The sequence below is a fragment of the Adelges cooleyi genome, unplaced genomic scaffold, assembly GCF_023614345.1.
Source record: "Adelges cooleyi isolate 19-005CV unplaced genomic scaffold, UGA_ACOO_1.1 ACOO_flye_CR_arks_rails_tigmint_CR_PRNA_108, whole genome shotgun sequence".
NCBI lineage: Eukaryota > Metazoa > Arthropoda > Insecta > Hemiptera > Adelgidae > Adelges > Adelges cooleyi.
Genome location: NW_026095761.1, coordinates 12,042,069 through 12,068,365, shown reverse-complemented (window position 1 = coordinate 12,068,365; position 26,297 = coordinate 12,042,069). Strand labels below are relative to the sequence as shown.

The 26,297-nt window shown below is 32.8% G+C and overlaps 1 protein-coding gene and 1 long non-coding RNA gene across 2 annotated transcripts in view; one reads left to right on the top strand and one right to left on the bottom strand.

The window, feature by feature from the left end:
- Nucleotides 1-26,297, top strand: part of LOC126847497 (mitochondrial import inner membrane translocase subunit Tim17-B-like) — a 248,149-nt gene that overhangs the window by 63,372 nt on the left and 158,480 nt on the right. The window lies entirely within an intron of this gene.
- On the bottom strand, nucleotides 24,217-26,272 carry LOC126847513 (uncharacterized). The gene is made up of 6 exons (XR_007687079.1): nucleotides 26,228-26,272; nucleotides 25,528-25,557; nucleotides 25,051-25,083; nucleotides 24,814-24,837; nucleotides 24,582-24,603; nucleotides 24,217-24,365 (listed from the first exon to the last, which is right to left on the bottom strand). It is a non-coding gene; the product is annotated as an uncharacterized LOC126847513 (long non-coding RNA).

Below are 26,297 nucleotides of genomic sequence, written 5' to 3'. Positions count from 1 at the left end.
CAATATATTCAGTGATGCTTAGTTCTGAAATTAATAATTATTCATAAAGAATTTTTTTTTCTACCAGTGGTTACTCTGAGTTGAGGAGGGGTCTGGTATGTTTACATATTTAGCAATTACAATGTGCCTTATCATTAATCAAACTCATCACCGGGATATATTGAATAGTATTTTTTTTCTTTAAACTAGGCAGTCTGAATTTAGTCTTTCTGATTGCGTCACATTAAAACTACTATACCCACCCACCGGGTATAATATTATAATATCGTGATGACCACCGTCGCAGACTACAGATTTATATTAATACTTGGGTATCATCAGTACATGTCTAATGTATAGGTATTATTTTGGTTTTCTTTTCACCCCGCGCAATCTAACATATTAAAGCTTGTACATTATTATGATTACTACCTATGTTGTGGTTGTATAATATATTGTATTTTTGTGGGAGGACCGACGGACAATAATATATTATATCATTCTTCAATAGCAGTATTATTATTAACCAAACGTGTACATACCTATTAAAATCATAAACGTTTTGAAGAACCGTCCAATGGGTTATTCAAGGAAGTGGAACCGTTGTTGGAGAGTATATGTATTACGCTTTTGGACGAATTGGCAAGAGGCAACAAAGGGCGGTTTATTATAAGACAAATCGGTATGAAGGGTTTTAGTGATAGAGGTAAATTGGTTGAATGTTGAAGAGTTGAGACAGTTCTAGCGTAAAGGATACGACGAAGGCGAAGTAGATACGATGATATAAAGACAAAATGTGGTGATGGATAAAGTACTGTGAAGATTAAGCATTTGTGTGGCCAATCATATTTGTATAGGACAAAGCGAGGAAGAGATCTATCCCTGTGCTTTGAATCTGGAGGGAATGAATAAGCGTCTGTTTATTATAAACATAACATAGTAAAGTAGCCAAAGAACTCGAATCTCTTTACAGAATTGAAATTGGACCATCCTAAGTAGTCGAAATTTTGTCTAGCTCTTTGGTCTAAAACCACTTTTTTCTTAAATATTGCCTATACAAAACACCTTAAAAAAACAAAAAGGTATTAGAGTACTATTTTGTTATATAATTCTACAAAAATAGTGTTTCAAGTTTAATTGACGTTTTTTTATTTAAATTTACGAAATACTCTTTTTTTTCGTTTGGGTAGAATTCTTTTACTAATTGGGTTGAGTAAGTATTAGACATTGCCCAAGTCATCAATATGTTGATCCTATCGTGCATTCCATCGGCCAATTTAAGCGTAAATCAACGTTTTCGACGTTAATTAATTTTCGAATGAATGTTTTTTATGTTTTTTTTTTAATAGTACGATGCTGAGAAGTGGTATTTAAAAACTTTACACCGTTAAACCGTTCGGCGTTACCCGTGACAAATTGAGTGATTTTAACTGCCAAAATGTGTTCGTTATAATTATTTAAAAAAAAATATATATTTTTTTTTTCTATGATTTATTTTTTACGCGTGTGACTAGTTTTTTTTTAAATAATAATATATTGACAGAAGTCGGAACGTGCTGGTTGTAGTAGGTTTTTTGTATTTTTGAGAATTATCACTGTCTTAGCGTCTGGTCGGCCATAATTTAAATCCGGCCGGATAGTGTCGACAAACAACATAATCGCCTTCGTATATAATAATAAAATATAATAGCCGTATCCGATAATTTACATAATAGTACGACTGTATACCGGGTACCTATTCCACTATGGGTGGTATTAAGAAACCAAAATCTGATCAGAATTAAAAAGAGAAAAAAAATACACAACCATGCACTTTTGTACTTGTTGACATTGAATTTTTGCATTTTAACAACATTGTTTAAATCGGTAGTATAGAAAATTACTAAGGTTGAGTAAGTGTGCTGAAAATCACTGCCAAAACAAAGCAAAAAGCAATGATAAAGATTAGTCATATTGTGGCAAAATATTATTATACTGAACTAAAGACAAATGTTAAAAGGTATCAAATAGTGTTTTTTTTAAGTACCTATAGAAAATATGTTTGGCCTCTGTAGAAATTCAAGGTGTTTTTTTGTCACAAAAAAATTACACTCCACACACCTGTCAGTCTTGGCTTGAGTACAATATTTCTATATATAAGTGCAGTAATACTGTAAATTTATTTATATAATATTAATACCTATTAACTTATATTATTAGGTATATTATACGCCAAGGGCAACAACTTGAAGTCAGCTCTGTCTTACTTCTTAATTAATGTACAGTACCTATCCTAGATCGGCAGTTCTGCATAATCAAATATAACGTTAGTGAAGGTGTTCATGGTAACAAATCGAGCAATTAAATACTTAACATAATGTTTAAAAATAATATTTTTTTTATATCAGATAGAAGATATTTTATGCTGTTGAGATAAATTGTTTATACTACTAAATTCATTGAAAAAAAAATAGTTATCTGATATAAAAAACACTGCATATAATTTTTATTAACATCAAGTTATGGAAACTAATAGAGCAGAAAAAAAGAAGCTGTCCTGATTGATCTAAGATTTTATTTTTTATTTTAACGGCGTTATATTAGGTATTAAATCGTCATAGAAATATACTAAAAAAAACTTGCAATTGATAAATATAGATTAATATCCACGACTAGAGTTGGGCATTATTTGAATACTTTTTTTTCATCTAAACAATATTTTATTTCGATTAAAAAAATGATTCAAATAAATGATTATATTAAAAATGTGAAAATCATTAAAAAAACAAACCTCTTTCAGCTTTCTATTTCATCGCAAATAATTCAGTTCCATAAATAATAAACAACGCAACTCATCTAATAATAAGTATACATTGAGGAAGTCTAAAAAAAAATTTCTTTTTTTGAAATAGTTTGCTCTTACCCCACTTAATTACCTTTTATAGTAAAAAAGTAAGTTTAAAAAAAACTCATTTTTGGCCTATCCCAAGCCAATATTTTATAATATTTGTTTTTTTTTTTTTTGAGATTTAATAAATTATTAAAATTGTTTTGGCTTTCTTAAACGCGTATAGGCTATTTTAAGGCCTAGTTCAGTCACCTTTGGGAATTTGTCTTACTCTTTCTAGACAGTTTCCTGCTTAATGAGAATGATAACAAGTGGCAAAAATCGCTTGTGGGCGATTAAATATTACTTATAAACGTTGCAGAAATATATTTCTTATGTTAGATTTCCTGAACGCCAAACGAATTCATCAATCTTTTCGTTGTATTTTTCATCAAACATAGTTAATATAATACCGATATATTGGTTTTAATTATTGCCGTACATATTGGTTTGTTTACTACACTCCCCTAAAGTATATTGTCTAATTATTATGATAATAATACACATAGGTTGATGTAATACAGTTGTTGCTGGTTATAGGTTAGGTTAATTGTATGCGTGCCAAAACCAGTGTGGGGTGGTTGTTCACATAAAGGTGCAACGGTATAATGTAATATTATTAAAAAATACAATTTTTCGTATAAAGGATTTGACCGAGTTTTGTTTTACGTTCAACGTGCATACTATGATAATGTTATTGGATATATACAAGTAAGGCCACCGAATGGAAATGGTGCAGCTGCTCCGAAAACGCAAAAAGTCAAAAAACATCTGTCCTGCACGTGGATCCGGCATAGGCTATCACGATTAATTAATATATATATATGTATATTATTTATTATAATATGCACATTGCATATCAATACATCAACCTCGGATATGAAAAAGCCATTAACAACTGGTTTTGCGTATCAGGATAATATTCTGTCCCAGAAATATTTAAAAAGTTGTGGATATTATGCCTATATTAAAGCCTATACACTCTATTTGGTAGTTAGCATTATATTCTGTTTATTAATATTATGCTTACCGAAAGTGCAGTGCAACAACAATATAAAAACAAAAATTAACAACTCACCATGGAATAATACAAATACTCATAACATATATTATAATTATTTAGGAAAGCTATTAAAAAAATATATATATATATATAATACAGGGTCCGGCAAAAAAACCTCCCTTATTTAGAAATGACACTATGTGAGTTGTGGTACAACGGTGGAGGGGGTATCGATCGATAGCTGTACACATGCCATTTTCTTCTGACCTAACCTAAACCAATTGCTAGGAATCATGATGAGGGAGAAGTCTGGTTCCAACAAGACGGTGCCACAGGTTTAGGTAAGGTCAGAAGAAAATGGCATGTATACAGCTATCGATCGATACCCCCTCCACTATTGTACCACCACCACAACTCATACAGTGCCATTTCTAAATGAGGGAGGTTTTTTTGCCGGACCCTGTATATATACATAATTATACAATTATTTTGTGATTTTTGGATAAAAGGGAACTAGTTAAATTTACAACAGTTTTCATGAAGTCTAATAATATTTGTACAAAAACCAAAAATGGATAAGTCAACTACTTTTATTAACTTGATAAAGCTAAACATACAACAAACATATGTTATAAATCTAGACACAAGTTAGATTTTATTCAATTATTGGCAGTTACTTGGTTAAAACTTTATAAATAAATATTTACTTATCGCATTAACTAATGTTAATAAAATCAAAAACTTATTTAATTCCGCCATTCGCGTTTCAATATTTTTATTTTATTTCAGAATAATTGTACATAATATTTTGTGATAGAAAACTAATTAAACATTAGTTGTCGAGACATTAAATAGTCAATTTTTTTTTCAATATTACTTAAATTAAAGTTATCAAGGCGTTAATGAACAACGTTATTTCTACAATGATAATTTGAAAATTTAAGTAGATTTTTACGGCAGTTAGGTTAGGTCAAGTCAAATTTGGTAAATTCAAATAATAAATCGGTAATCTAATATCACTGCAGCATTATTTATTGAGTAACCTCTATTTTAGGCGAACTGCATACCACTTATATGCGATGCCGTTAAAAACCTAGATATAATCGATATTCGTTTTTTTTATTATCAGAATGTGAAAAAGAAGTGTTGTACAGGGCGTATTGTGTGTATGAATGTTAAGATTGTATTGTTTGATATTTAAAGGTACCTCCGCAGTACCTTCGGTACACCTGCATATGAAATTCATATAACGCTCTCTTTTCTAAAAATATAAAATAAAAAATTATTAAAAAAATAAATTTTCATTGGCCGAATAAATTGAGTCTTTTTTTTTTTAGTCCACAAGTGCCCCATATAATATAATGGCAATTTTTTTTAAATTGTTGTACAGCAATGCTTCGAAATTGGCTTCTGCGACCAGATTTAATCAACTTAGGTTTGATAACCTTTTAAGTAAACTTATCTATACGATAAAGATTGATAAATTAATGAGTAGAGAATTATAACTACAAATCAATCGAATGAATAGTGATTTTGTTTTCGAATGCACACTAATTGAATTGGGTATTTTTTGGGGGAAAACAAATAAGTTAAAAAATAATTTCACTTATAACTAAATATAGAAACTTTGTAATGATGTGTTTTTAATTCTTTTTTTTTCTGTCTTAACATCTAAACATGTTCATGAAAAACCGAAAAAGGTACTACCCTTTAAAGAACCTACCCTTTAAAATTAATTTATGTATATTTAAAACACCTATAATAAAAAAGCTAAAGGATGAGCTAATTGCTGAGAGAACCTCGGTTGCGTTTTGCATCATCTACAATGCATAGATCAACACAATGAATGCAAAAACACAATTTTTTAACTGTTTATAATCTTTGTAAATTTTTTTCTGTTTGATATTTCGAACAACCTAAACAAAGTTCCCTTGGAAATTGTGTCTTCTATATTTTTTAGTTTAAGTGTTTTATATCTTAAATTATGGTGGAAGGTTCTTTTATCTGTTTTGTGTAAACATGTCAACAGCAATCAATAAGCACACAAAATATCATAGCAATGCTGTTTCGGTGTTTGTATTTCTATAGTTTAGAGATTCACGTCGAAGCGTTTATCTGAAAGTTATTTAATCACTTTCATTTTTAATAACTCTTGTAGATCTGCGACCTCCCCTGACCCCACTGTACTGGCTTGTTTTTTTTTTATTACCCAACTGTTCGACAACAACAATTAGTCCGGACGGCAGAATTAATCGAAACTCATACTGTATACAATATATCCAATAATATGCACGGCCGGCGCAGGTGTAAAAGTAGATTAACTATCGTTTTGGAAAAACCAGTTTTCGATGGACTCCTATTATACCGAAGGGGTTGTTTTGATTTCCGTTTGGTAACATAATACTATCATCATCCCTCCGCGCACGAGTCGATCACTCCTCTACATCGATCCTAACCCGGGCAATTATTATTAATACCACTATCGGTGTCGGTAAGTTTATTATACTGAGGTAACCCAATGTATATTATCCATATAGTGTCCGCCCCAGTTCACTGTATAAAACGCACCGCCGGTAGTGAAATTATTACATTCCATACTGTGCCAACGCGACCATTTTTTAATAGACTACCCTCGGTTGGTTTTTGGAAATTACAAATTTTTGGGGGCCAAATGTATACCCTCCCCACTCATCTTTTAAATATTCGTACGATTTGAACTAGGAAAATAATAGAACAATGAAAATTTAAAACAATTTTTATGCGCCTTAATTTTATAATTTTACACAGAGCGACAAAAGGTTTACCACCTTTGCCTTCATGTATGATGCCAAGGTGATAACCGGAACTTCCAATTTATTATCTTCTCAACTTAAAAAGTAACGACGACGATTTCTCTGCCACAAGGAAATGCATAGAATCGTGGATTTGTTTTCCCCTCTCCACTCCCTGACCAAAACCACATTCTTGATCTCTTATCAGGAACCTTTATCAAATGTCTCTTTTCATCGGCCTCTTATCAGTATTCATTATCATCTGATCTTATCAATATTTTCTCATAATGTTATATCGCTGTCCCTTTATCAGCTGATTCTTATCAGCAAACTGATAACCAAAAATTTCAGATAGCATTTTTAAATCATATTCATGATAGAATTGTGCTGTTCGTGATGGTTTTGCATTGTGAGTAGGTCTGCATCTTCCTTTTGTGGGTTTTTCTTTTTTCTAAAAAACCGTAGACACTGGTAGGCACTAGATACTGCGTAAAGGGACCATTTTTCCACCGTACATCTCGTTCGTTTACGACACAAGAAGCTACAGTGTCGTGTGTGCCGAAGTCTTAAGCGCTGCCACGTTGCGATAGGCGCGTTGTGTCCACCGCGGTCCGAGGGAAAGGTAACCGCAACGACGGTCGTGTGCCCGGTGCAGTTTTTGGGTGTGTGTGTATTATTATTAGAAAGAGAAATAGAATAAGAATGAGAGAGAGAGAGAGACGTGTCTGGACTCTGATGTTGTTGTACATATAGCTCGGGCCCCGTGTCTGCGTCTCCCCGAAAAATGTACTACACACGTCGCCGCCCCGGTATGATAATGCATAATAATATATACACACACACACGTGTATTAAAATGCATATATATATATATATATATATATGTATTTTATTCTACACACATTATACTTAGACCAACATCTGCACCTGCCTAACTGGCCGCCGACGTGTCCTCCGGGGAGAGCTCGCGCGACCGGCGCGCGCCACTGACAGCTATTGCCGGTGATCTCTCGGCCGCCGCCACCACCCACTATGCTCAGCAAGTACCTGAAGGCGGTTGCCGGCATATAATATACATTTATACGTAATGTGTAATTGTTACTCAAGACAAATCCCTGTTTTCACATTTATTTCAGCATAATTACAACGACATTACATACTATAAAAAAAAAAAAAGCTAGTACAGTAGAGTCAGGGCATAGTGAATCTGTGGACAGTAGGTACAAACCAGTATAGTCCAATCCAAGTACAGAATTTGTTGGTTTTTCCTTAATTGATAGATAGATTTTTGAGAAAACTGTATATTATTGTATAGGCCCATCTTAGATCTACATTCGATAAAATGTTCAGATATAAATCCCTAAAACTTTCCTGGAAAAAGTGAAATAGGGCTTATGATATATTTTTGATTTGTCAACGTTTATCGGCAATACTGTGTTTAATGAAACTTCCCTAAAAATTTGGAACTAATTCGACTGTTTTTTAAAAAAGTAATAGAGCATTGTAATTTTAATTTTAAAAAAATATGTACATTTTTTCCATTTTGAAGGGAAAAGGGGGAATTTTTTTTAATTGTTCGACCCTTTTTTGGTACTTTATAGGTACGATTCCTGATATAGATATCGTGAGTATTGCCTATCATTTGCCCCTTGCATTGCCCGTTGCCCTTGTTTTGAAAATATCTGTGTATAAAATACATAATATACCTACACCTAAACACTACACTCATACTCGGTTAATCTGCCTACCTAGGTCAACGTTGCAACTTGCAAAATTTAGCCTCTTACAAATTTGAATATATTATTGTACTGGGGAAAGGGAAAATAAATGAATTTTCAAGATCAAATAACGATAAAGTGTCAATTTTTTGTTTTTTTTTTTATATAACATATACAGTTATATTGACTGCATACGCAGCTCGCCCGTTTGCAATCCCCTTTGATTTTTCGGCGTGATATTTTTTTTTGTTATCGGCCAATAATCTGTGTGTAATAAAAAAAAATATATGTATATATGAATTCTACAAAAAGAGATTTGATTTTACACGCCGGCGATATGATCTAGAGAAATGAGTAGTAACAACATGTGTTGTGCAGTGCACGGTGTAGATATTATACAGTTATCTGATCGAAACACAAAACCAGCAAATCTTCTTATTGCCATCTAAGAATTATTTCTTGTTATGCTCAAATTTCAATAAACGGTGAAACCACCCGAGTTACAAAAAATTGAGACAAAAAATATTAAATGAAAAAATGTCATGGAAAAATATATATTTAAAATTTCTGTTTCTTAGCGTAAGCTGCACGTGTAAAAACAAAACTATTTGAGATGTGCCAAAAAATAAAAAATAAATATAACATATACATCTAAGTTTAAAAAAAGCCATTGACCTAAAGCCGACGGTTCCACTTATATATTTACAATTTTCGCGTTGGATCCCACACAAGAATATATTATAATATACAAAAATAACCCAAAGCTGTTATTTCGCTGTTCAAGTCAAACGAGAAAATGGCTTAAAAATAACGTTATAATAGTATTTTCAAAATATTATGTTCATACGGCGTTTTGACAAGAAATCAAACAACACAAATGTCTCAAAAATAATAATTCTAAAGGTCGTAAAATAATAATTAAAATATGTAAATTATTTTCACAACATTAAAACAAAAACTAAATTTCTAGTGTATATATATATATTTTTTTTTTCCTAAACCCAAAATCATCAGAACCGACAGAACGGTCCTGCAGGCAGCTCGTTATACATACTATATACACTTTGTTCCTTTTCATATAAAAGATCCGTGCTATTGTTGTAGGTATTATGAACAAAACGTAGTGTTTACAGTATGAGTGCTGTTACATAATAGTAAAATAAACGGCTATTAATACACGAGACCACCGGGATGGTTTTTTTTTTTGGCGAGTTCACCTGGTATGGATAAATTAACCTGTAATCGAAATTTGGAAGAAGAAAAAAAATCTGAACTGCTAAATCAATTTTCGTCGTTTTTCGGGCAAAAGTGAATCGGTCGGATGTATTATAATGAACTGTGTGAAGAAAAAAACAAATTATTTTCATGGCCTTTTGTGCAGTTACCCAAAAAAAAAAAAAAATACAATAAACAACATGATTATTTCTTGTAAACTGATAATAACAACAATTTGTCCGTAGTGGCCAATTTACACAATAGAATATAGCACAATAAATTCCCAGTCATTCAAAATTGTATTAATATTACAAGTTAAATTCCAATTTGTGAATGTGAATCAAACAAAAACGCTGCGCGATTGTTCATGACCTAATGTACATAGGTACTTGTATAATGTAATAATTACCTTTGATGTATACATTATAACTATATACAGGACTTGAGCCCTTTACCCTCAGGCTATGTCTGGACAAGAAAATATCTTATATAAATAAGGGTTGAGATGAAAAACTTAAAATATCAAATATCAACGTTGCTAGCCGCCGTTTAAACTTTAGAAAAATGTATCTTAATATGCTTTCAAGTACAGAAAAAAAATACAATATTACACTCGACACAAAAATATTGTCTCGCTCATTTAAACGCATTTTCGCGTTAAGTGAAATAACGAATTACCTTTTAAGTTAGATTGGACTGTTTATAATATAATAAAATTAATAACTGAAATTTTGTTTAAGATGTATTTAATGATATTGTTCATGGTGTGAGGTCGGTTTCCATAGGGCTTCTGGCATACTAGTATTGTTCTTTGTATTGTGAAAGGCTTATATTTTATAGGTCGACGGTAAAATTATCCGTTTTAAGATTTCTTGATTAAATAGGTATATCGAAATGAATGTGTAAAATTAGATTACGAAACTGAGCCAGGAAAATAAAAGATGATATTATTATGTTAATGGGGGCGTCGAAATGCTTGGTCGAATGCCAAAATATCAGTCTACAGTACGTTCACACTGTTTGTGCGGTAGTTGGAATTAGCTTAAACAGTTCCAAATCATATGTATATATATATATTATGACGGGGGTAGGGCAGACGAATAAGAAGGTATCAAGTTTCAAGTGTGACAATGTGTAATAATAATTAATACCTTCCCGTGGACAACAGACGTTTTTGACATTAATTTCATTGAAAACCGCTTATAGAAACCAAACACAAAACGACGTTGGATTAATATTTTAACGTTGGATTGAAGAATGGATAAGAACTGACAAATTTTAGTAGAGCAGATTGAGCAAATCATATCGTTTTTTAGGAAAACGTTTCCTTTGAATTATGCTTGTCTATTTGTCGGGGAAATTTGGGTAGTTACAGTTTGTACTCTGTTCTCTCCGACCGTGTTATAATATTTTGTTCTTATCTGAGGTCTGCTGATTTCTTAGCCCTTTCAAGTCCTTTTCTTGATGTGTAACAAATACCACCGAAATAACAGTTGTGTCTGTCGCCCTCGGCCTTGTTGTGTGTGTAACGGGTGTATGCGTATGTGCTAGGTCGTATGTCGTACAGTGTATATTATTATAAAAACCACAAATTAATCGAATACATGTTATTTTACGACGGGTAAAGGTGTCCGGCCGTAGAGGTGCCCGTATATAAAATGATTTCCACAAGAAAACAATAACGTTGTGCCGGATTACTAGATTTATCGGTTTTTTGTTATTTCATTGGGAAAAAAATTACCGTTGTTTGGGGATTGTTTTTTTTTATTGAAAACATAACACCGTGACGGCGAAACAATGAACGGGCGGCGCCTAAAGCCATGGAACAGTTTAAATTAATTTAAAATTATTACTCGGTCATATTTGTAACACCCACCCGTACGGCTGTACACAATATTATTACCGCGTAGATGGATGTAGGTGTCGGGGGGCCGTCTGATTCCATATATTTATATTATACAATATTCACACTCTCCCTTAGACGATCAAACGTAATTGCTACCCGTCGATATTTAAATGTATATATTAAAAAAAAATCTACTCTGGCAAACGCTCAAACGTTGGTGAAGAACCGTTAACGCTGAAGAACGCGCTACCCCCAAAAAAATCCGGTTAGATAATATATTAAATTTTCCAAAAAAAAAAAAAATATTGTAATTATTATTTTCACATACTTATATAATAGTATATTATGTAAAACAGTTTTGACACGCTATAAATCACCGGCAAACCGTTATTTCAACGCGGTGTAATACCTAGCTGCTTTTGGTTGTACAGGGTGATCGTTTCACCGTGAACCACTCAATATCTCATAGGGTTTGTGGTTCAGGTCAATTTATAAGCCCTCCAGTGACTACAATATAATATTTATAAAATAAATGCCACAACTAAAAAACAACCCTTCGATCGACAGAGTCTCCAATGAAGACTCAACCCCTTTTGCTCGATTCCACGTGGGACCTGCATATGGAACTGGGTCTGTGAGTTTTTTGGAATTAAATTCGGTCGAGTATTGATGTATTTGTATAATGATATGTTTATAGATTTTAGTAAAAATAAATATATATAATCAGAGACCGAGCCTAGCCCACAGGGTGTAACATCCAGGTAAACGTATTATGGTAGGATCCGTAGAGTCATTCAAAGACTGTACATTGACCGTGGACAACTATTGTGACTTTCTGATACGTTTGAACTATTAGTTTGAGGAAATCATAGACACATATTCATAGAATATACTAATGGGAAACTAAGTATATACTTTACTAAGTAAAATGTTATATTTTCAAATGACAGTTTATTCGTAGAGAACACTAATATTTTGTTTTTAATATTATAACAATTAAATAAATGTACAACTTACATAATACATTTTCTATGTTAAATCCCCTTTATGCCATTTTATATTAACCCATGAGTATGATTAACTGTTATTACTTGATATCATCCCATTGCATAAAATCTCAGTGCAGTGAGAAGTTTCCATATTTAACTTACAAGTAATCTTGTCATTTTAATTTGGGTTGAAGCTCTTATTCAGCGAATTACATGGGCATTAAAACAATTTTTTTTGGTAAATCTAAACCATTTAAAAAACTATTCCTTTTATATTCAATTTTTACAAAGTATTAAATAAATTTTTTAACGTTTGTACATAAATTTGCATTTGAAAATGTCAATAAAAATAAATATGTTTATGTGAACACCAGATTATGCTAAGATTTTACTGATTATACCCTAACAATTTTCCTACCTTAAAGATTTCACTAAGAATGTAGTTAGGTTAGGTAACTAAATAATTATTACTGATGTTAAAAAACAATATTTTAAAACTATATTTGTCTAACTTTTAACGGATTGTGTTCTATTTATGTTCTGTACGCTTTTTTTGATATAATTATGGTGTAGTAGTTATACATTAAATTGTTTAACAGCAACTATGTAAAACAATTTGATACGTAGTGCGTGGTTGGTTTTTCTGATTTATATATTTAAAGCGGCTATTAAAAATTATCTTATTAAAAACTAAACATCCACTTTGGCCCGAATACCGGAGTACAACAGCTATATATCGTACCTTAACACGGTTTTACGGAGTGTATTAAATTTTGGACCACTTACAAATTGGTTTTGCTGAACTGCATAAACGTTTATAATATTATACCTAAGCAATTAGTTTAATAACACATACTTTCATCGCGCCAATGTATTTTCGACATCCCGCCCGGTTTAGATATTTACAAAAGCAATCAATTTTATTTTCGAACGTTTATTAAAATTATTATACTATTATGACGATGATGGAAATTGTTTATTCCCCGTCTAAACCTATTAGGTATAATATTTTAGGCGTGTCTGGACTCCACACGGTTTTAATAGTAAACGTAATTCAGTATTGTGTCTTGGTCCCGTCAAAATAAGTTTGGAAGTTATTTTTTCACTAGCAGTCGGTTGGCCAACAGAAGTGGATTCACCTTATCTCATAAAAAAAGGGGGTCGACCAGCCAAATCTGTATCCATCGTTCATCTGTGTCTTTATTTATCACATTCGCCCACCTAGTTTCCTCGGTATTTCTCTAAAAATATACAATAAGGCAATTGCTGTAAAAATTTCAAGTAATTTAAAAACAATTCATGTTTATTTAAAAAAAGGTTCAATGTTATTTTGTACTGAAATACTTTTATGATTTTGATAATAAGCAAAGGGGAAAAAAATGCTGTGTTGATTTGGTAAAATGTATAATTTGAATGTTTAAATACAGAAACACAAATTATGACAAGCAAATAAGCCACAAATTAAATTTAAAAAAAAAATTGATTTGTTCAAAATTTTATTCTTGTAAATTTGGATATGATTCTTGGCAATGTATCTTTTTAACCTTTTTATCTTTATAATTTTTTGAACCTGAGTTATTAATAATGTATCTTTTTGGTTACAACTCATAACTCAAAAACCATAAAAGTTACATTATTTTTGTTTTATTTTTTGAATTCAGCGACCTCAAGTTGTTATTATGGCGTGATTAGGTATTTAGAACTTTATAAAATATCAGTTATGATATGTTAAGCGTGACACGAAAATCTTGAAAAAAAAAAAATTTAAGACTCTTCTCCTTGTGTGTCTCAGCTATAGTAGTTTTAATGTGATGAAAACAGTAGGACTAAAGTCAGTCTGCTCAGTTAGAAGAAAAAAAAATACGGTTAAATATAATATCTTGGTGATAAGATATCACGATAATAGTATATTGAACAAAACAAAAATATTATTTTTAGATAAGGGGTGAAACATTATTTTATCATAATATAGAGTACCAATCTCTTAAAAATGAGCAATATATTTTTTTTGTGTGGCCATACTGGTTTTAGTCCTTCTGTTTGCTTCACTATCGCTAGACATGCTAGTATATCTATTATGTTAGTTCGTCTCTTTATATTTTCACTCTGTGATGTGTCAAAGCCGCCAAAGGTAATTCTCAAGTGAATGATCCTACATGTAAAACACATGTTATTACGCTATCATCTCGGTGCCGCCAAAAATGTTTTTTTCTTCAAAAGGGTTGACTTTACCCATTGGCTGCGATGATTTTGACAATTTTTTTTCACACAATGTCTCTCTATCGATACGGATACGCCAGTGCCGTTTCGGTTTCTTTATATTATATTATTATTATTATAATCCATCAATGGACGATTATTTATCACTGTTGTTGTTGGCGGCGTACAATATTCCACCGAAAATATATGTTCCATTATAAAAATCCCAAACGTACCTGAGCCCTGAGATCTAATGTGTGTAGCATTTTTTTTTCCATAAAATAATATATTTTTCATTCCGGTCGACCGGCCTACCTGAGAGAGCGTAGAACCCGTGGCCGTGGATTATATTATCATGTTATACCTATATTATAAAATATCATACGTGGGCGGATTCGGGTCCGTCGTTTCCCAGGGTCGGCCCGAGAAGATTTTGGTCGTGTGTATCATCTTATTTTTTTTTCTCTTACCTATCCGTCTCTTTCGTTTATTCCGAAAATCGGTCGGAAGTGTCCCGCAGGAAACGCGGTTTCGTGTTCGGAAAAGTATTGGATTTCACAGACTGTGCCAACTGCGTCCAAACTGCTGTGTATTTGTTCTGCTAATGGATGGAAATCGATTTTTTTTTTTGCACTTAAAAATATAAATTTTACTCCGCTCCGGTGCGATATTTACCGGCGGCACGTCTGGGGACCTCGGGTTAGGTCTCTCTCCCTCCATCGCCCCCCTAAGAGAAAAAAAAGGTCCTTAATTAGATCTGACCGAAAAGATCATATAGGTAGGTAGGAAGGTATAGGTACCCGCGCGACGTTATTTATATTCGACCGGCTGCCGCGACCGAATCTCTGGTGGTACACACACTCCAAGGGGGAATAGATGGTATTAGATAGAAAACGCCAATAAATAAATAAGTACAAAAAATTAAAACAATCTGTAGTGTTTATCTATCGACGACGGCGACCCTGGGTCCCTGCGGCCCCGAAAGATGGACATTTTTTGATAACTTTTCTTTTTTTAGATAGTATTTCTTTTTTAAATATCGCGGGCTCGCTATATACCGCCGTACGTGATAATAACGTTCAATTACAATAGGCCGGTAATAACTACCTATGTGTGTGTACGGGCGCGAGTCCCATAAATAATACCCTTAACGAGACAGCTGTGCCGGCAGCAAAATACTGTACACGGGGGTTGGCCAGTTTGGAAGGTGTCGGCCGAGATTATATTTTCTTCCACGCAATATACGTGTGAAACGCTTCATATTGCAACGTTGTTACACATAATATAATAATATACAGTGTACTCGGGCCACCCCCGAGTAGCTTCTATAATATTATTAGAGTTTGTACAGGGTGACCGTTCTGATGTAAGACACTCTGAAATCGCGAATATTTCAAAAAACCGTTTTTCAATACTTCATCCCTTACACGTAAAACAAGTATGGGCTTTGTTTTTTTCAAATAGGATCACATAGGGTTTTAATTATGATATTGATATTATTCCATAATAAATATTGAATTTCATAAATCTGTTCGTTTGCTATGACTTTGGAAAGATATTACATTTCCCCGTAGTACAATAGAGGCACATGTGACAATTATCATAAGGGGAAATGTAATACCTATACAACGTCAAAGCAAACGAACAGATTGATGAAAAATTCAAATTCTAACGTTTTAATTTTTTTCATTTTTCGTTAACATATTTATGGAAATAAAAACGCATTTTTCCATTAAAAAAAACCCCAGGTCCATACTTGTAAAATATTCATATTTTCTGAGAAAATTGGTGTCTTACATCAAACCGTATACAATCACCCTGTATACCCCCCCCTCTAATGTAACTTCTATGATATTATAGTCTGTATATACAGATGATTCGGTCCGAAAGGCAACGCGGCACTTCACAGTGTTATTCTTGTCGGCCTGGCAATTTTGTTTATTCTGGTTTTTGCCCGAAACCTTATAGATGATTAACCGTATTATTATTTTTGCTAAGTGTCGGCCGGATGTATCCGATCGGCTTGAACGGTTTCCGTGTCAATCACAAACTCCTCTTCCGTACGAATAATATCATCTCACGTGTGTATGTGTGTGTGTCTGAGATTTTGTACGGGACACGAATATGGGAACGATCAACCCGGTCAGAACAACCGATGATCGCACACACTAATGATTTCCCTTCAGAAATTACACGTTAGCGGCACACGCGTTATAACAGTATCAATGGATCCCTCGTCGGTAATGCGTTTGTCGGACACGAGCATCGCCGTGATGATAATTATGTCTGGAGTCCCGCAGGGCCTCACCTGTCCATTTATTTTATCATTTGCCACTAATTTCCCCGTCGGATTCCATTCAATCCATTTCAGAAACCAGCGCCGACTCTTAGGCCATTGCCGAAGTGTCCCGTGGCCGGGGTTTCATTATACCGAGAGGCAGGGCTAATAGTATCGACTAGATTATGGTTCATTTTGATAAATAAGTAAGTCTCCCGGTCGATCCTCTTTCCTCGATAGAATGTGTCCAAGAGGGTTTTTGCACGTTCAATGTGAAACAATTGACTATTTATGTTGTTAAGAATTTCAAGATTTATCTGACTAATTTTATGATAAAAAAACGGCCAAGTACTAAACGGCATCCCACCGAAATGCTATTAAACGTCAACTCAACATCTACTTAACACTACTGACACTTAATCATAGAAATACTGGTACGTTAATATTTTTGGAAGTAAAAATTATAATCCAAGTGTAATAATTTCCGTTATTTTATTTTTTTTGTATTCCAAACATCAGCTGTCTAAAACAAGTGTAAGATATTATCGTACAGGTTTTTTTTTACAGAACAAAAAAGATCAGTGAAAAATCGCAAACGTTTTAGATAATAAAAAAGTCTGGGCGGAAGTCTAGTAGAAAAAAAGAGATTTTTTTCGCGTCTTGCGTTTTTTTTAACAAGTTTTAAATATAATAATATATATATATATATGACGCTCTGTTCATTATATTTCATATAATATTGTATAGTAGACTTAACGCACAATAGGTCCCAACGGTAAAATATGCATTCCGGAAAAACGTGTATTATTATACTATTATCAGTAGTGTACTAAGGGCGGTTAGGTTAGGTTAGGTGTACTGAAGCACAAAAGACTAAGGGGACAGTACCCCATCTGTACACTATAAGTATGGTATATTTTAGACGAGTTATTTGGCAGTAAGAATATCACATCTATCTCCAACCCAACCCGCTAAACTGTTGAGCATGAATCGATTTTGAGAAATATATTATTTTTAGCTAATAGATGACAAGTGTCATGGTTAAATTGAAAATCCACTACTTTAAAGAACGTTTACATATTTCTTTTGGCCAAGTATATTCTCTTTGTCGTTTCGAAGCGTTTCAATTAGCGTCCTAATTACTCATCTAAAAATTATTACAAAATATCACAGTTTTGCCATAAATTGCCTACACCTAACTCCTTAACGAATTAAGGGTTCTCTTACCGAATCACCCTGTACACCCTGTACTATGGCGTAACATTTTTTAACGGTTAATACTTTTTCGGCACTTGAAATAAATACCGTAAGAGACTCGTTCGTTCAAGTCTCTCGGCATACAGCCCTCTGGGCTCTGGCACCACCGTGCTTACCGAGGGTCGCCGAAGTACTTGCCGCCGTGCAAGTCGAAAAATCCAGGATGTCGGGGATTCGCCGTGGACAGAAGGGCAGGGGAGGGTGCCAAACCGGTTAAAATCTCTCAAACCCCGCCACCCCCGTCGCACATGCAATAGCTGTATGAACATTTCTCTCCCCCGGTGTGTGTAATGTGTGCGTGGACATTCTTCCGTCCAAAATCGCGGGGTGCAAAATGTCTACAACCCCTCCCCCACCCCCCGACGGGGTAGAATTTATACCTATTCAATGGTGGCGTGTATGCAACCGGTAGACGGATAGAGAGGCTAGCTATGTGTGGGGAGGGGGGGTATGCCAAATACTGCACTTGGTCCTGGGCTATTGTGCCCGGACCCCAACAACTTTTCGGCGCGAACGTCCATTGTTATATACCCGGCGTTGGTGTACAACAATAATAGAAATACTATGCGAGAGGGCGATTACAAATACACTCTGTATATATGTATATATACATATATACAGAGCGTATTGTTGAATTTTTATATTATTAAAATCGTAAACGTAAACCGTGCGCCTCCCCGCCAACACATTCGGTCCGTCTTGAAAAAAAACCGTTTCGGTCATCGGCAGTAAAAACGCGTATATTTTATATTATATAGTTTTATATTTATATAATAATAATAAAAAAAAAAAATCCACAATAAATAATAATTGAAAGGGGCCTAGGTGAATTTTTTACGCGCGTTAAATCCTTCGAAAATCATTAAAAAAAAGCAACAGCGCGGCCGGACCGGTTTCACGCCGAAAAAGTCATTGAAGGACGACGGTCGATGAAATAAAAACGAAAATGAAATAATACTCGGGTGGGTACCCAATAAACATTTTCACTTTTTGTAAAGGAGGTGACCGTCGGGCCTTCAAGAAATAAAATATAAATATTATAATAGGTATCCGTCGGCCGCGTGTAGTATGCGACAAGAGTTGGAATTCAAACGGTAACCGAACAATGTTCTCTTAGAGCGATCCATGTGTAAGGGCAAATGAGTTATAAAGTCTACAAGAGCTCATATCAGAAAGTGAGTTAAAAATAATATGTTTAGGGCCATTTTATAAACCGCCAGTTAAAAGAATTTAAACTAGTGGTTAATGTGATATTTTATTTCACTGAGACGTCTACTAGTGTTGCACACTATAAGTTTCCTATTAAATTTGGTTTCGATTTGCTTTTACCCACTTAAAACTTTTTATCGAATTCAATACAACGATGAGGTCTACTTTATGGTTGTCTGTAGGAAAAAATATAATTAACAGTTTCCTTGCAGTTGGTGTTATTTCAATGTAAGTATAGATACAACAATTAAATTCAAAACGCAAATAGCTAACTTATAACTATTGTAATACTTATACATTGTGATTATGTAATATATCATAATGATAAATGATAAATGCTTATGACTGTTCTACATGACTGTTATAATTAGTAGCAGTAGTAGTGAAAAATAAGTTTGGTTCAAAAACCTTATTTATTTCCAACAAGTCCTCTATAGCTTCTAGTTAAACTAATTAATCAAAATACTCAATAGTGGATGTTAAAAAACTTTTTTTCATTGTATATAATAAACAGTTAACATAATTGGTTCTTAAATTGAGTACAAATTCTATAATTTATAACCGTTTTTGTTTCAAAGACAATTTCCACGACAAACAGATAAAATAATGTGAACATCAGTTATGCTACATAATTATAATATTATTTAGCCTTTTTATTAATATTAAAAGTAATAATTTATAGTTTCTGTGTTTTATACTTGTACGTTTCACTTGAACACATTTCATTTATGTAATTTTAAACAAATAAATTACAATGATAGAATAGTTATTGAAAAACATTATGGTATCACGAGCGAAATAGATTAAAAATATACAGAAAGTTCAAAATGAATATATTACCTACAATTTAGGTTAAACCAATAAATGCGTTTGAAATAATTGCAGACAACAAATATTTTTTTTATACGTCTACTTCGACTTCAACAATAAAAAGGCTTACATCAATTTAACCTAATAATATAATGTATAGGTGTTTGCGTCAATGCTGACTTGGCCGTGTTGCTTATGGTTGCAACGTTGTACAAAGTAAACTATACACACAACGGTTTTATTGTATCAAAATATTATAATGGTAGGATATTCGGTTTAATAGTCGAGCAAACAGCAACACACTATTGCAACACGGTTTTAACCGTCTGTTTCGTGTACAGTTTGTAACGTGGCTTTGTGCATTGAGTATTTTTTTTCTACCCCATCTGGTTACATCATACTATTTATTGTGTTAACATTTCTATGTATTCGCTGAGTTCCGGTGCTTCTGATTTTGCAAATAGTATTCTGTATCTTGTCAATAATACCTAACTGGTTTACATTCCACGCAGCCCCGCCAAATTCTAAATACAGTCCCTGGATGGTTTACAATGTTTTTAAAATCAGGGTATAAACCACCCCTTAGGGCATAAACGGAGTTGACAAAAATAGGGCCAGATAACTCACTACGCAATTTCATTAGTTGAGTTTGGTTGGTTAAGTTCCCATTATTATGTAAATTAGGTTATTTATGCTTCTTGATATTAGATTGATATCTAGGTCGTTATTAACTATCTTACTAGTTGCACTCTTTAAATAAAGTTTGCTTATAGTTCCATCGTCGGTAAGAGGAGCAAAAGTGTCAGAATATATTTTTTTTATAACTTCAACACCTTATTCAAATTGTCCATTAACATTTTTGGGATGTGTCCTGGTCAAATTGTAAGCCCGTCGGAGTTCTTATGAATAATCCTGTTCAACTATCTAAAATTTGTTCTGCATTAATAATACTTCTTTGTATAGATTTCATTGAGCTGTGTCATACATAAAGTTTATAAGTTGACAGTATATTTGTAATATGAATAAATCTTTTGATGAATAGGTGGTAGAGGAGAATAAGCTAGTGTTTTATTACACGTTTCTGGGCTTTTTTAGTAGATTTGACATAACCGTTCTGCGAGTACTGTAAAACAGCACCTCCCGGATGTTCTTAATTTATTCTCTATATATTCTATGTGCTCTGTCCACTTCAAACAACAGTCAATTAAATTATACCCAAGATCCTCAAAGGACACAACCGCCTCCGTCAGGGTTACAGTTAAAATTTGTTCCGTTTAACCAACATTTGTGTACAATAAAGTTATAATAATATCCAATAAGGTATTGTCGACACCTTGGAGGGGGGTTAACGTCTTACGGGCGAATTTTTTGATTATGGGTGGTTTTTTTTTTGGAAATTCGCCACGATGGGCGGTGGTCGAGATAAATCATTTAGGTACATATATTATTTTTCGCAACGGTCGGTCGCAGGTGAGCTGACTTGGGCAACCCACCGAACAATATGCGGCGGTCATTCTGAAAAAAAAATAATAATAATGAAATTTGCTCGCTCTAGACCTGCGAATCTGTTCCCTTTGGCCGTCCACAATGAGGGTCCGCGATATGTGAATTAAGACGCGGCAAGACCTGCTAAAAGGAAGAAATATAATAATAAGTATATATTATACGGTTTCCGCGGGAGTCGAACGATTCGCCAATTCCCAGCACCCTTTTTTGGCCGCGTTCTTTTTACCTAAGACATACAATGATGTGCGCTGAATGAAAAAGGATTGAGACGTACCGCAGTACAATACAGGTTGAATTACACATATACCTACCGAGTACACGACCTATATAATATTATATGTGAATCGACGGCGAAAGAGTTAAGTCGGTTCCCACCGCCGTACAGCAGATTTGTATACTTTGAAAATAAGTTGAACCGTGTTAAAACTGAGCTACCTTCCCCGCCCCCCTAGCTAATACTGCCACATTACCACTCGTATCTTATACCTTATAGCGGACGACTTTAACGGAAGCGACAAAGGTATTTGGTGGGCAGAAATCTAGGTTGGTTCTTATAGTTTTTCCTTTCGACCCAAATGTTTGTGGCAAACGCTCGATGGAAATAGTCTAGCATTGGTAATGATATTGTAATAGTAATCGTCCAAGACCAATAACCACGGTTCCGTTTGGCAAGACATGGCTGGACGGTGATGGACCGTGAAGATTTTCCGAGTCAGGTCATGGATGTCGCCGCCGAAGATATGCGGTAATCTCGGTGTATAGCCGACAGGTGTGTATTGGACGTACCGGATAGATCATCAGAAACCTCAAAAAACCGAAGGTATTGGCTCCATCGGTTTTACATTACCTATTATAAATTGTATATTATTATAATAATATTATTAGGTCGGCGGTATTATTATCATTTATATGTATGTATATCGGTTTTATCCGTTTCGGGTGAACGGTCGTCGTCGAAGGAAATCATTTTCGTTTAGGAACGCTTTGGACAAAAACAAAAAAAAACTCATCCGGCAGATAAACGCTGTAACGGATTGTCAGTTGGAATATTGTTGCCATTGCATGCTCAGGTGCGCATCGTTCTATGCTAATTAACCCGTACATCATATGGTGGATTCCTATATTACAACAGCACCATATCGACCGACCCAGTTACACCGACTCGACATGGATACACGGTTGCAGAGAGTCGGGAAACCCTGAAGAAGTTTAGGTCACTTTTGCACCCCATTCAACTATCCTGTGTTTCTTGAATGAACAGAACCCTCTACAGGACAGCAACTGGTTTGTTTAACGTCAGGTAAAATAGAAGGGTAACAAAGCGGGGTAGTTCTCTCATATACCTATAGTTGCATTGTTCGGCTCTTTTAAATGTCCCTTGTGGGAATAAGGTTGTCTATAGTTGTAACAGACACGGGGTTGTTTTTTTTTTTATGAATTGTTCGAATAATTAAAAATCGGTCAACAGGTTTTGATATTTGCTGTTTGTCCCCTCGATGGTTAGATCAGAAGTTCCGAAACGATCACTTAAGTGTAATCTTTATTTCAACGAGTCACCCAACTGGGTTTTTAGTAAAAATCATCATGTTATGACATTCTTTTGCGCAACACATTGCCGTTGATAACTTTGTGTGTCGTTTGGAGACTCTTTGGAGTAATTTTTTCTTTTCTCATATAATACACAATAATAATTACTGTTGGTCGAATATGTCCGAATAAATCCGCGACATGTCCTTTTTGCGACAAATCCCTCAGTTGTCAGCGATTGTATGGGGTAGTTTTTTTTTTGCGGGGACGTTTCTGATATGTATCACATTTATATATTTTTTGTCACAAAGAAACGAAAACGGGGAACGTTATACAGTTGACCGGTTTGGCAGGACTGTTCCTTGTCTATTCAATGGCAAACGCAAAACAATATAACTAAGCTTATGATATGAGCAGGGTATGCAAGTAAATAATTGAAAATTCCTTCTTTTTGTCAATAATATTACACAGTTTGTCAGGGACACGCATGAAATCGAAAACGGCATGAGTATGATCCTAATCCTTGTATTGTTGTCAAACGATTTCTAGTGATAAGTCTGTTTATGAGGATACTATGCTACTGCGGTTATTTGAATTCATAATTTACTCTAAACTATTCTGTACCATATTTATTGCCACTGTATTTAAATTTCTTTAGATAAACCAAAAATCGCGTTGTATCGAATACATTTGTTTGTATATTCAACTATACAAATATTCAACTAAACTTTCTCAATAAAACTTTTATACCTGAATATTATTTAATATTACACTAGACTGAATTGCATACAGATAATGTATAATAAAAATAAGTACCGCATTTCCATAGACATTTAAAAATAACCAAAGAAACTAAGGTGTGGATCTAGAAGTAGAAACAAATAGTTAGAATAGAAAAGAAGTTAATCTAATACTTTGCTTAACCGGTAGGTAAATATTTATTTTGTTAGTAGACATTTAGTACAACAGCTATGGACATAACTAAAGTAAATTATTAAACAAATGTGTTGTGTTGAATAAGTGTTAGAATATCTGTAGGTACAAATAACGACGGAGAACGTTATACATTAAAAAAAAAATACATTTAGTTATAGAAATAATATTAGGAAAATAAATTATCTTCAGAATGTGATACATATTTCTGCATTGTAGTTTTGAGTTTTTCCAATCTTTATTGCAATTTCAATCCGAACCTGCGATTAAAACAATAAACACAGTCGTACTATTATTATTATTATTTTAATCAAACAATTGCAGTATTATAATAACTGCTTTATCAATTCAAAATTAAGTTTAATTAGCAAAATTTTTGGATTGTGGTTCCATTGGTTTTTAATCGAAAAACCCCCAGTTTGAAATTGTATTTAACTTTTCAATAAAAAGTCATAATCACTAAAAATGTTACTTACGTTTTCTACATTATTCCACATTCTAAAAAAAATATATTATTATTTAAACAAAATTGTCGTATAATAATTACAATCAGTTGATACATAAATTGTTGCTTAATTTAAGTTTAAAACGTGCAGGATCTTTATTATGGTTTAATAAAAACATACAAATATCTTAATATTAAAAAAAAAAAACAAACTGTAATTTTTCTTATCAATGATTTACTGTTAAATTTATGAAAAAACTTACTTGATAATAGTGAAGGTTGTGAGTCTGAAACGGTGAAAAAATAAACTTTAATACTTATGTCGTTAACAGATAGCATTTTTTTAAGTATAACTAACCAAATATTCCACTAAAAATTATTGTTATTTACATGTTTATCACGAAAGGAGTTTATATAAAAATTAAAACTGTATTTTTTTAAAATAAAAAACATATTTTCCCCCTTTTTATGTAAAGTTTATCATGGTAATATTTTATTACTTTCAACTTTCGTTTGTGGATTATGGATCAAACCTGAAACATAATATTTAATTGTATTTTATCATTTATGATCGACCAAAAAATAATGGTCATCAAACAATTGAGTCGAAATAAAAAAAAAATCTAGAATCATAGTTAAATAGTTATTGTTCAACGAGGTGAACTCTAAATAAAATGAACTGTTGTGTGGATATTGTTCTCATCACTTTTAATTTTAAAAAGTCCACACCATTTTTATTCGAATAAGAGCTGTTATAAGTTAGATTATACCATTTAGTAGGTATTAATTTGAATACATAACAATAGTTGTTGTATTCACATCAAATACGACAATAACTTCATTTGTTTGTTTTAATAAAAGTGTTTTTTTCACTGAATTTATAAAATTTTATTTATTGGGATCGTTTTATGCAATGAAGTACTTTTTGATGAAAGCATCATCAAAAAGTAAACAAAAATTATAAGAATAACATTTACCAGCAACTGTAATTGTAGTGTCCGTTGGATCTGCATAAAAAACAAATATTTTTACAATGTATGGCTAATATACATTTTAAATTGTGTTAAAATGAAAATTATTTGTTTTTCAACCGAAATTATCTGTCAGCATATTATTTTGAATTTCTTTTTTGAAATATACATTTTAACTTTTTTTACGCAAATTTTTGAAAATAAATCTTACTTTAGTTTTAGAAAATAAAAAAAAAGTTATTTCCTTAACAAATAATAATAATTGTTTTTAATATGAATAATATTAATTATATATTATTGAAAAAAGTATTAAAACATTTATTGATTTTAGAAAAATAAAAAGTACGATTTCATTTATTTTATTTTATTAATATTAAAAAAACATGTATGATTTAAGATATTAAAATATATCTTTAAGAAAAAAATGTTAAACGTTTATAGTTTCTTCAATAAATATATAAAAATAATTTTAAATTCTTAGAAAAATTATATTTTTTTTTTTACCAAGTTCTATTTTAGAATACTATCGAATACTATGACCCCCCTTTATTTCATCATTGACAATTTTAATAAAATGTTGTATATTTTATATGTATATGAGAACCTACAAATATAAGAAGTTATAAGGAGATATATAAAATGAAAACTAATGATATTCTTCATGAAATACATGAATTTTGTAAAGTTTATCATGAAAAGAACTTACTATTTTCTTCATTAGCTGTTGATGCTGTTGGCTTAGTTTCTTTTACTGCGTATAAAAACAAAATGTTACA